Source organism: Nipponia nippon, unplaced genomic scaffold (genome assembly GCF_047370975.1).
Source record: "Nipponia nippon isolate SJK-2023a ecotype South Korea unplaced genomic scaffold, ASM4737097v1 scaffold_1, whole genome shotgun sequence".
NCBI classification, from domain to species: domain Eukaryota; kingdom Metazoa; phylum Chordata; class Aves; order Pelecaniformes; family Threskiornithidae; genus Nipponia; species Nipponia nippon.
Window position 1 is genome coordinate 128,935,463 of NW_028262290.1, and position 11,594 is coordinate 128,947,056.

The window sequence follows — 11,594 nt, forward strand, 5'->3', positions numbered from 1 at the left end:
AAATTGTTAAAGGGGAAAGATTACACTTGAAGGACTATCATCAAATTCGCTGTCAATATTCTCAGCAGCAGTTACTGATACTGCCACTGTCTGGTTTTGCCCAAAGTAACATTGTTATTTTCAGTCATTCAATGAGAGATAATTCAATAATAATTTATTATCATGGACTACTTCTACGCAGAGAATTTCTTCTCAGTACATATGAAGCAAATGCTACAGGTTATGGTGTGACATTCGGGTGCTATTACTAGCCACAATAAGGCAGGGCTGAAAAAGATGATAATGGATAATTTCAGGAGGAGTGGCTGGAAACGAGTATTGCTGAGAGTAGAACGCACATCTTGTAAGTGGAAAAACAGTAGTCACAAACAGCGAGCAAGAGGGAATTTTACAGCTGGGAATACAGCGCTGGGAAGCTGTTGCCACTGGCCTGGGCAGCTCATCGGAAAGGCACTGCCTCCGCAGAAGGGAGTGTGTCGCAGTGGTGAGGAGAGCAGGAGAAACAAGCCCGGTGAGCACCAGAGAGCAGAAATGCTGCTGGATTGGAGTCTCAAACAGATAGGACATCTCTAGATATTCTGGGGAGGAACTCGAGTGGTTTCCCTTCTGTTTATGTGGTTGCTGAAGGCACCTGGCTGGCGGCAGCTATTGGGAAGAAGGTTGTTGGGAAAGGGAGGCAATCAGATAGGCAGATGGAGGGGAAAGACTAGCTTCTGTTTGTGATATTCATTGCTTAGTCTCCTTGCTCTGTAGTTGTATCCCTTTCAGACTGTACTTAAAAAGTACAGAGCTAGCAGAAAAATAGAAATGAGGAAATACAGCAAATATCTATGACCAAAAGTATTTATCTCTCCCACACCAATCTTGAGCTCACTCGTGCTGTAGAAAGGGCAGGTAGCACAGAGATCAGTATAGAACAGTGCACTGCATGTTTTTTTCCATAAAACCATTTAGAAAGTCTTCAGAAAAGGTGTTCAAGGCCTCAAATGTGTGGCAGGAGCAGTGTAAATTTTACTGAAATTTTTAATTCACTACATTTTTTTGCAAAATAAACCTTGACGACATATTGGCAATAGGCATCAAAAGGAGAGGACTGGGTTCTCCTCTTCATTCTCTTTCTCTTGTAATCTTTTTTTCCTTCCCTTTCTCTTTTTTCTCTTTTTTTTTTTAATCTTTTTTTTTTCTATTTATGGCAAACTGACACGATAATTTCTGGGAGTTGGTGGTGTTCCCATAGAAACAGCCTTGATTTGATGATATCACTGCAGGTTGCTGCTGTTATTCTGCTATGTTCTAATTAAAATAAAATCTTCCTAGATAAATTGCATTTAAATCTTCAGATATTTTTCTAGGTAATTGGACGGGTATAATCTCCATTTTTCTTTTGACCATATCTGTGTGGGGGCCAAAAGACATATGATGATCAAGACACCATTCTTTTCAAAGCAATCGTTTTGTCTCATTTCTCCAGTGTTCATAAAACCCAAATGGGCTTTTATAGCTAATAATAGTAGTTATAAGTGGCTTTAAGTGATTTGTGGAATAAGAGCTGTAACTATTACATGCCACTGAGGAGCTGCTTCTTTTACTCAACGTTTAATACTTTGCAATAACAACTGTTTTTGTTTCAGGATCTCAATGCACTTTCTGTTATTATGATTTAAAGTGCTAATGAATTCTGCATTAAAAGCCAGATGTTGAAGTATCTGGGATAAAACTCTCCAGAGAAGGAGTTCAGTTGCCTTGCAGTAACTGTCCTGGAAGTGTTATAAAAGGCATGGTATGTCAAAAACACTCTTTTTCATCTTCTTATTTGCATCCACTTCCCCTGTAGGGCATAGAAATGGTTTAATTGTCAACTCATCTTTTCTAGATACTGAGATGAAAATAAAATTGTGGGTTTTTTCTAGTCATGAAGTGAATGATGTTAGAGGATGGAAGGGCAAGCAGAATGTGGTTACTGAAGCAGCAGGATTGCTGTGAGTTTGTGTGAGTTTGAGAGAGACCCAGTGCAATTATTGATGCAGACAAAGATGCCTCACCTTCTTTGGCAAGCGAAAACTGCTGCTGTGAGGTTTGCTACCATCCTGTTTGAGGAGACAAAACACGAAAAAAATAACCCAGCTCTCATTCTCTGATTTCTCCACCTGTGGCAACCAAACCCACATAATCACAAGCATTAGTACTTTTTAGTAAAAGGCAACATGATTAACACTGCAACTTTCATCTCTCCCTAGGAAAAATAAGATTAATAAGTCTTTTGCAGAGGAGATGGTAATTTATAAAAATGTGGAAGTCCTACAGGTGGAAAATCTAAGAACAGAATTTGGGGCAAGATCTTTTTTTCCGCTTTCTCTATTATAAACTTGCCATCAAATTCCCTTTCATTTAGTGCTATTATTGTACTTTGCCGTTTGTTTTTGATCATATATTTATCAAGTCACTGTGTTCATCCTCAGATAAACTCTCATAAATAAAGAAAATTTACCTCAACATGAGGTAAAATGGGCCAAAGCTGAATACATTCTTAGAAACTACTGGGAGATGAAATGTATCAAGGCAGAGATCACCTTTTTATTCTGAGGCTGGAGTGTGCTGTTTATCGTAGGTTCAGAGAAGGCTGTCTGAGGCTCCTAGATTCTGCAACAGTGAAAAAATATAAGAATATTTGTCCCCTTAGACAGTATTGCAGTATCCAGAACTCCCCAGTCAGCTCATCTCACAAGCATGGCGTGCACTCCAGCTCAAAAGCTAAATGAATAAATAAACAGAACAAGACCAGATGAAGTAATTTCTAATTGAGTTTCCAAGGTTAGCAAAGACATACTGTGCAGAGGAGCAGCTCAGCACTAATCAGGCTGATGACTGTGGCATTCAGCACGAGAGGGCTGCAGAACGGGAAAGTCTTGCCCTGAAGCCGCCCAGGTAGCCTGCAGTTCCCTTTCCCTCTAGAAAACCCTGCGGCAGGGCGGGTGCCAAACTCCGCAGGTGCTCTGCAGCCACAAACCTCGTGCCGCACATTTCATCAGCTGAATTAGTCTTGATACAAAGGGCAGAATGACCCCGCAGAAAACGAGCCACCGGCGCCTTGCTAGCAATCAGCCAACACCTCTGGGTTGTACTGGGCTGCCAAGTCTATCCCAGCCAACTAGAAAGTCACTAACAAAACACACTTTAAATGTTTCCAGGCAACAAGGTCACCATGTCTTCACTGGTTATGCCATTCGCTTTTTACCCAGCAGGCAGCTACTTTGTCTTAACAGCTAATTTCTGCCTTTTCTTTGCCTTCTAATACTCTCCAGCATATTGAATACCACCCTCTTCTGTTGGGGGCCAGTTTCGAAGTCCCAGCTAAAAAAGGAGGGATTTTGATGCAGAATTTGCTGAAATCAGAGGTTTCACACTAAGTGGCTTCTACCACAGCTATTGTTTTTAATGTAGTTAGTGATCTGTTTTTCACAGATCTTTTTCTCTACTCATCTTTGAGGCCATCTATGTCCCTTTCATCCTGATTTATAACAGATTGCCCCTTTATTTCACTTCTGTCTAAGATTTCCAAGTTTTTAATTTGTTAGTTGAAGCAAAGACAGAAAAAAAATCCTTTTGATTTGACTAGAAAACTTTACTTTTTTAGTTTACAGTTCATAAATATCCTGTGAATTAAACAAAAGTCTTTTCCTTTTTGGAGGACGGTACATTTCTTTGTGAGTTTTGATAAAAGTATATACAGTTTGGAATATAAATCAGATTTATTAGGCAAAAGTGTTGTGCTTACACCAGATTCAGCTTAAGGCACCTTAGCAGCATCAGCAAAAATGAATTTTGCTGCCTGGAGAAGAGGTCTGGGTTCTTCCTACCACAGGAAAGGAGGAAGGGAGGGAGGGGAAGGACAGAGCTATGATGAAGAACAGAGAGGACAATTCAGGAGAGCCAGACTTGCTGCAGCCAGAGGAAGGGGTGAGGACGACAACTGCTTATTCTGAAGTGGCTCATTCCCTGTCCTAAGCAACAGCCCTGACTGGGTTTTCAGGCTCCGGCTTTGACAATGCTGCCCATGTAGCTCTCATCATTGCCTCTGCTACTTGTAGTTGACCTATGTACATATCCAGCTTTCATTTAGGGTACAGGAAGATGATGTTCAGATTCCTTCCTTGCCTGATTTGGAGAAACGGATTATAATTTATGTCTGATATTTTTAGGAGAGTACCTTGGTCATTGACTCAGGGAGCGTTTCAACATCTGCTCTTGAAACTGTCCACTTTGTTTAACTCCAGTCATTAGAGCTGGCCCTGGAAGTCAGAGACGAACGCCCTGCAGAGCACCGTTGCTCGTTCTCTGGCCCAAAGAACATTTGAAGTGTATGAACAACTCCTGCAGGAAAGACTGAGAAAACAGTCCTGTTGCCATGTCTCTGGCACTAAACCTGGATGTGGTTCTTGGTTCCCAAAGCATGGAATGGTTCTTGATTCTCACCCAAATTCCCATTTTTCCGTTCTGTTTTTCACCCCATTCAGCACACAACTGAAATTCATATTTAGTTTTACATTATTTTAACTACAATATACTTTCACATCATCGGCTCCCACCCTTATTGTAGCAGTTCCCTTCTTATACGTCACAGTACTGCAAGGTTCAGGTGTTGTACAAATTTGAACTGAACTACAAAAGACAGAAGAAAGTGATTTTCTCTCTGTTTCTGAATCAAATTCTGTTTTCTTTTCCTAGTTTTTAAAGTTCTGCATGTTTTTATGGAACTCTGCAACTCTGATCCAGTGTGTTTCTGCAACCTTAGGGCTCACACACATGATTAAGGTATGAGAGCTTAAGAAGTTTCTGCACATCAGCTAAGCCATGGCAACTGTCCTGTGTTCAGGCTTAGCCCACAGAAAATGCGATGTAACAATGTGACTTATCTTAAGCCTCTTTCATGATGGACTTATCTCTCCTCTGTACTTTCCTGGGAGGCTGCTGGGTGTCGTTACTTCAGTTGCACTGATTTGTCTGTTTGGGCTCTCTATCCCCCTATCCTGTAAGTAATTAAATCACCTCCTGCTATACATTTAACCTTCAAAATCTTTGCTTTTTTACTTCACTTTAATTGGCTGCTGCTGCAGATACCTTATCATACTTTGCTCTTACGTGGAAGTCTGTACTAAACATTACAGGCTGGTTAGAGGAAGGTTTTCAGTTCCGAAGAAAGAATGAACAAGGGTAAATGCAAACAAGTCTGTACACAAAGGCAGCCAATCCCTTTATAAATGAATGCCTGCTGTATAACAGACTTCTCATCTTACCTGACTGCTGATGCACGAGACTCCAAAGATATGACCAAAAATGATGGATGAAGAGGAAAGTATAATGGATGCACCCAAGAGCATGAGGCCGCCCAACAGATGCGAGACGGGGTATGTGGCTACTGCTTGGGGGTGACCTTGATGCAGTCCTTCTTTGGTTATGGGGCAACTCTCAGAGACTCTGTCAGGGCTGCAGGTCACACATCAGGTGCATTTGTATTGCAAATGCTAGAGATGCAGACTGCAGCGAGGCATAGGTTAATGCAATGCAAAAAGGGTCTGGAAAACAGCAAGTCTAATTATTACAGTTGTGCAACTGAAGTAAAGAGGACAGTGTGACTGCTAAGGGCTCAGATACAAGACAAATGAGCAGAATGTCTGTAGTCCATCCAGGGACTAAGAATGGTCTACCAAAGATACCTGTGGTGGTGCATCTGCAGACCAGGACAAGTCCAGCTACAATATTAAAAGAAACATAGCCTGACCTGAGTACCCATCGTTGCTGAGGCCTGGAGCTTTGTGTGCTTCCTACAGATCCCATCTGTGCTCATCCACAGAGGGGCTGGGTTAAGTATGTAACCATTTAGAAAGGGCATGATAAAAGATAATACCCAACAATATGCTACAAGATATAAGGAACTGAATAAATGTATACAAAAGAGACTTGCAGCTTGAGCGTTATGGGATTCAGGTAGCTGGACAACTGACCACTGCTTGATTGGCAGTAAACTATTGCTGTTTGTTGTCCTGTCTTAATAAAGTAAGGCTAGTGATAAATCTGGTGTCAAGTTGAGCTCTGTGGCTGAGCAAGGCTATGAGTGAATTTGGTTCCTGGAAGAAACAGGATTTGAAATCAATTTAGGAGCAGCCAGTTGTGGCTTAGCAGCTGCACCCTGGAGAGCCAGGAGCAGGAGTGAGGCATACCTTGGGAGAGCAGCCAGTGCAGGGGAGGCCTGTGGGAGCAATTCAGGAATTGAGAGCACTTTGTTCTCGTGGCATGAAACACAACAAGTCTGAAACAAATGAACAGAACTGTTTTTGAACAAATGTCTTCTTATCCACGTTTTCAGCCTTTGAGGCCTTGGCTTACTCTGCTAACACACAGAGGTGGAACTAAAGCAATCCCGATATCCAAGTCTCACTAGAGTCCAAGCTCAACCTTCTTTCCAAAAATGAGCTAAAGATGGACCAAATGTGGATCGGATTTTTGCATCTCAAGGTCTTCCCTGCAGTTAATAACTCTAGGAATATTCTCCCCTCATCGTTTGTGTAATGAAATGCAGCAGTTATTTAGTAGCCTACTGTGAAATGAAGAACGAGACCACCTGTCAAAGGCTGGTGGAGCTGGGTGCGGCAAAATTGTCCTGCCAAGTCACCAGGAGGCTGCCACATGTTCAGAAGAGATTAGTGCAATCATGGGACACCTACAAAATCTGCCCTGAATGTCTGCAGTCAGGTGATTACATTCTATAAGAGTTTTTATCTCTTTGACAGATTGTTCATTGCAGCATTGGGTCTGTGAAGGGAAGACAGTTGGCCTACTTCACCATTTCATTACTTTAATGAAATTGTATAAACAGTTTATAATCAAGGGAATTGCACAGATTAAATGGAAACAACCAAACATTGCCTTAGACCCATGAACAGATCTTTATATTCTGAGACAGTTGCCAAAATTGTGACTATCATCTTCATCATACTCTCCTACACAGAGAAATAAAATCTGTACTAAACATGTTAAATTTCCATTAATGTATATGAATATGTAAAAAGAAAAAGAGTTTGGTTTGACATAAATGTGATTGTCCTTACTGTAGCAAAGTATACACACACCCAAACATGGGAGGATGCTGGTGAAGAAACCTGATCCTCATTTTCTGCTTCAGTGTCTCAAAATGGCTTAAGCTGACAAAAGGATTAATAACCTTGTCACATCACAGAGGTTAGAAGTCATAAACTGACACTGCTCCTATTGCAATAACTGTAGAAATGAGAATAAAGGCAAAGAGACTGAGAGACCATTTTGATAGTGTTGTTCATAGCTATTTATTTATTAAACCAGTAGAAGTTTAAACACACCAGCTCATTGTTCACCCCCCCGGCCAAATTTCATCTGCTTGAGGTAGCCAGAGTTGGCTGAACCGAAGTGCAAACCCCCTCTGGTATGTGATACAGATCCCATCTGTGCTGATTCACAGAGGCGTTTTACAGCTGACAGCTACGATGCTGTAACTCTTCAGCTCAAACTGCAGCAGCACATAGATCCTTGAGGTTTGTTTCCCCCAAGGTCCCTGGTTCGTTCCTCAATGTATCAGCCAAGGCAGCAGTGTGCACACGAGCTTCCATTGCAAAAAAGAAATTGGATGTGAGACCTTGATATGATTGAGAAGATAGCCTAGTAAATATAATTAGACAACACCACGTCCTAGGCAGCCAGCATCAGCAGCTTTTGATGTATAAGTTGTCCATGTAGTGGACTGGGGCATTAACTTTGAACGGTAGCTTCGCCAAGTAAAGCTTTACGCTAATCAAGGAGTTGCAATTGTGTGATCAATTTGGAGGCATAATTATTGCAAGGTGCACAAATCAGGCAGTTTAGTCCACCAACGGCTACATGAGTAGAGGACAGATAATACACTGATATTGAGGTGCTTTGCATCTTTATTCTCTACTGCTGCCCAGCTGACCTCTAGTTTTTGTATTGTTTAAGCTATATCAACTTAAAACCAAATACAATTAACATGCTAACCATCATCCTGCTAAAATAAGGCTGATCTGGTCCCTTGAATTTAGAGTTTATTTCCAAAAGGTGTTCATTTGCACCAAGGCCACTGTCATAATCCAATATAATCCTCACCAGTTTGTATACACACAAGAGCGCTGGGGCCTTACATCTCCCACACTCTTTAGGACTGCATCCTGCCCACTACACAACAAATTTCAACTACACCCTGTTCCTTTAAGCAACAGGAAGCAGGAAAATCTAGGTCTGGCATTCCTCCCAGGTCTTAAACAAACACATAGCCAGCTACACGGTTTTATGAACATATTCCAACTATGAGTAATGTTTGTATAACTACATGCATGATAAAGCATTGGGTGTTTCAGTTTTGTCACAGTATCTTCAGGACATGAACTGTACATGCTGTAACAGGGCGACTGTGACACCTGTAGTGGCCACATCCTGAGCACAGTCTGCTCTGATACCCATGGAGTGACTGGGGCTGGAGCTTGCTTTCAGGTTTGACTTCCAATGTAATTACCAGAAGTTGGACTTAAGCATGCAATCTGTCTTGTAAGATTAAGTTATTTTACAAAGCAACAACCTTTATCTAAAATTTCCTTTGGGTCTGCTCTTGAGAGGCTCTTGGTCCTTGCTGCTGAACAGGAAGCCTGTTGGTATCAGCGGTTTGGAGAATGGTCTTTGCTGAAACACAAGCCAAGGTTCCCAAGCCAAAGTTGTCTGTGTTGGATCACTGGCTCAAAACAGGGTACAGTATGCTTGCAGGAGGCTCTTTATTCCAGAGAATAAGGGAAAAGTCGTCTTGTGTATGTGTGTGCTTTTCCATCTTTGGAGCTGATTGCACTAGGTGATGCACGTGGTTGGTCACATCACAATGAATTACCAACACGAACATTTCATGATGGTAAGGTTCATGGATCACTGGAGACATAAAAGACTTGCTTTGTTTAAGTGCCCAGAAAGAAGTTGCTCTTTGGCATTTTTATTTTTCATTGAATAAATAATCTGAAACTAGAGACTTGTCCCCCACCTGGTGAGTGACATTTTAAAAAACTGGGATAAATAGGAGAGGATTAATGATTGTGTAAGCATCGCATTTCACAAAGGGCAGGATCTCAAATGTCCTCACTTTTGTTAGGTGGCAGATCACAACCTGCAGAGGTTCTGGATGAAATTACTTCTCATGAAGTCCAGGAATATGGGAGGGACACCCCACAGGCCCGGAGCTGGCCGCCTCTGAGGGTGGATTCTGTAGCTGCACCTAAACACAAATTTCCTGAACACCATGTTTTTCTTCTGCATAGTTGGCTTTTATGAGCAGTAAATAATATGAGACCAGAGAAGACCTGATTGCAGAGCCTTCCAATGATACAGTGGAACATAGAGTCAAAATGGTCTGAAAATACTATTTAAAGATAACCTTGCTTTAACGAAATTGCCAGTTGTAATCCCAAGCGTTAAGATAATCTAAAAACGATGTGAAGGTACATCAGTTTTGCAGAATAATCAATGATGCTATGACTTCTGTCATAGAATATTGAAAATATTTTTAAAATGGCAAGCAAATAAGAATGGATAAAGTAATTGCAGGGTCATATTGAGTGGATTAAACACATTGATCACTCTGTAGATGTAGCTAGCATGTGAAGTTCCTGTTCTTCAAGGACTTTCAAGTTGACAGTTTCCTTTTGTGAATCAAGAACTTTTAAGTGATGGCTTTTGGTAAGCTCAGTGTGGTAAATGGAAACAAACCAGATGACTACCCTACCACAGAATCACAGAATGGTTGAGGTTGGAAGGTACTTCTGGAAGTCATCTGGTCCAACTCTCCCTGCTCAAGCAGGGTCACCTACAGCCAGTTGTCCAGGACGATGTTCAGATGGCTTTTGAAGTCTCCAAGGAGGGAGATTCCGCAACCTTACTGGGCAACCCGTGCCAGTGCTCAGTCACCTTCACAGTGAAGGTCGGACTATCTGATTTTAAAGGTCCCTTCCAACACAAACCATTCTTTGATTCTATGGAAGTGTTCAGAGTCAGGTTCAACAGGGCTTTGAGCAACCTGATCTAGTGAAAGTTGTCTCTGCCCATGGCAGGCGGGTTGAACTACATGATCTTTAAAGGTCCCTTCCAACCCAATCCATTCTATGATACTATGAAAAGTGTTTCCTGATGTTCAGACAGAGCGTCCTGTGTTTTAGTTTGTGCCCATTGACCCTGGTCCTGTCACTGGGCACCACTGAAAAGAGCTCCATCTTCTTTATACCCTCCATTCAGATATTTGTACACACTGGTGAGAAACCCCCCCGAGGCTTCTCCTCTCCAGGCTGAACAGTCCCAGCTCTCTCAGCCTTTCCTCATCTGTGAGATGCTCCAGCCCCGGCTGCTGTTGGACTCTTGCTGCAGGGGGACATTGCTGGCTCATGTCCAACTGGTTGTCCAGGACCCCCCCCATGAGTAATGCTGTTTCCACTGCAATCATACGGCTTACAAGTAACATATTTATGAGTCCAGAAAAATTGTGACTAAATAATAGCACACTAATTTTTAAGAGACTTAGGTACTTGAAACCCAGCCAGCTAAAGAAGTAGATGTGTTAATGCAATCATTTCTATTGAGTTTTCTGAATGGTGATAAGTCAGAGTTGTACAGTCCAGGTGGTTCTTGTCTTCATAATAACCAATGTCAATAGTTCAAATAATAAGCTACCTACTTAGGGCTGTTTCTTTTACAGCAGAACATGGTAGTGAAAGCTATGTCATCTACATTTCAAATGGTTTACCTCCTTGATTAATCCCCCGTAAAATAAAAAAAAATCATTTGACTGCATGATCCTTAATATTTGCTTTGCGTGTGTTATTACGGCGATATTTTGATCTGTGCCATAGTTTCTAAGCATTACTATACACACTGCTTTTGCCTGCAAGAGCTGAAAAATGGCATTAATTCTCTTTTACCACTGGGTGGCGATCTCTTAAAAATTATGAACGCTAAAAGTATCTTGCCCGATCTTTTAATTTCGGTATAACTAAAGGAAAACTCAGAGATAAGACTTTAATACTTCTGAATAGCAGTGGTAAAGTCAGTCTAAAGGAAAACAATATCCAAAAGTCTGCTTTCTAAGCATAAGACATCCCAGCAGATCCGGCTACGCTGAAAACAATACCATCATTTTATAATGTCACCTGTGCCAAAGTATTCAAATGCTGCAGGGTTTATGATGACTTCTCAGAAGATGCAAAGGGCTTTCTACACAGCCAGATGTACTGTACAGCTTTGGAGAAATGTTTTAGGTGTAAATCCTCTCTGACTGACATGCATTTTGAAGTGAATTGTAGTTGGTTTTCAGTCACTGGCTGGGCTTTTGTTGATCCGGACACATTTACACATAAGCAAAACTTGTCTGTTTGCACCCTGAAGGGACTTTGTCATGTCAGCAAGTCCCAAATGTATATCTATTTAGTATAAGAATTAATAAAGATTTAGACACACCTAAATGAAATGAAGCTCTCTGGGAGTGCGATGTCACATTAGCTAATCTATCTTTGAATTTGTCTTTC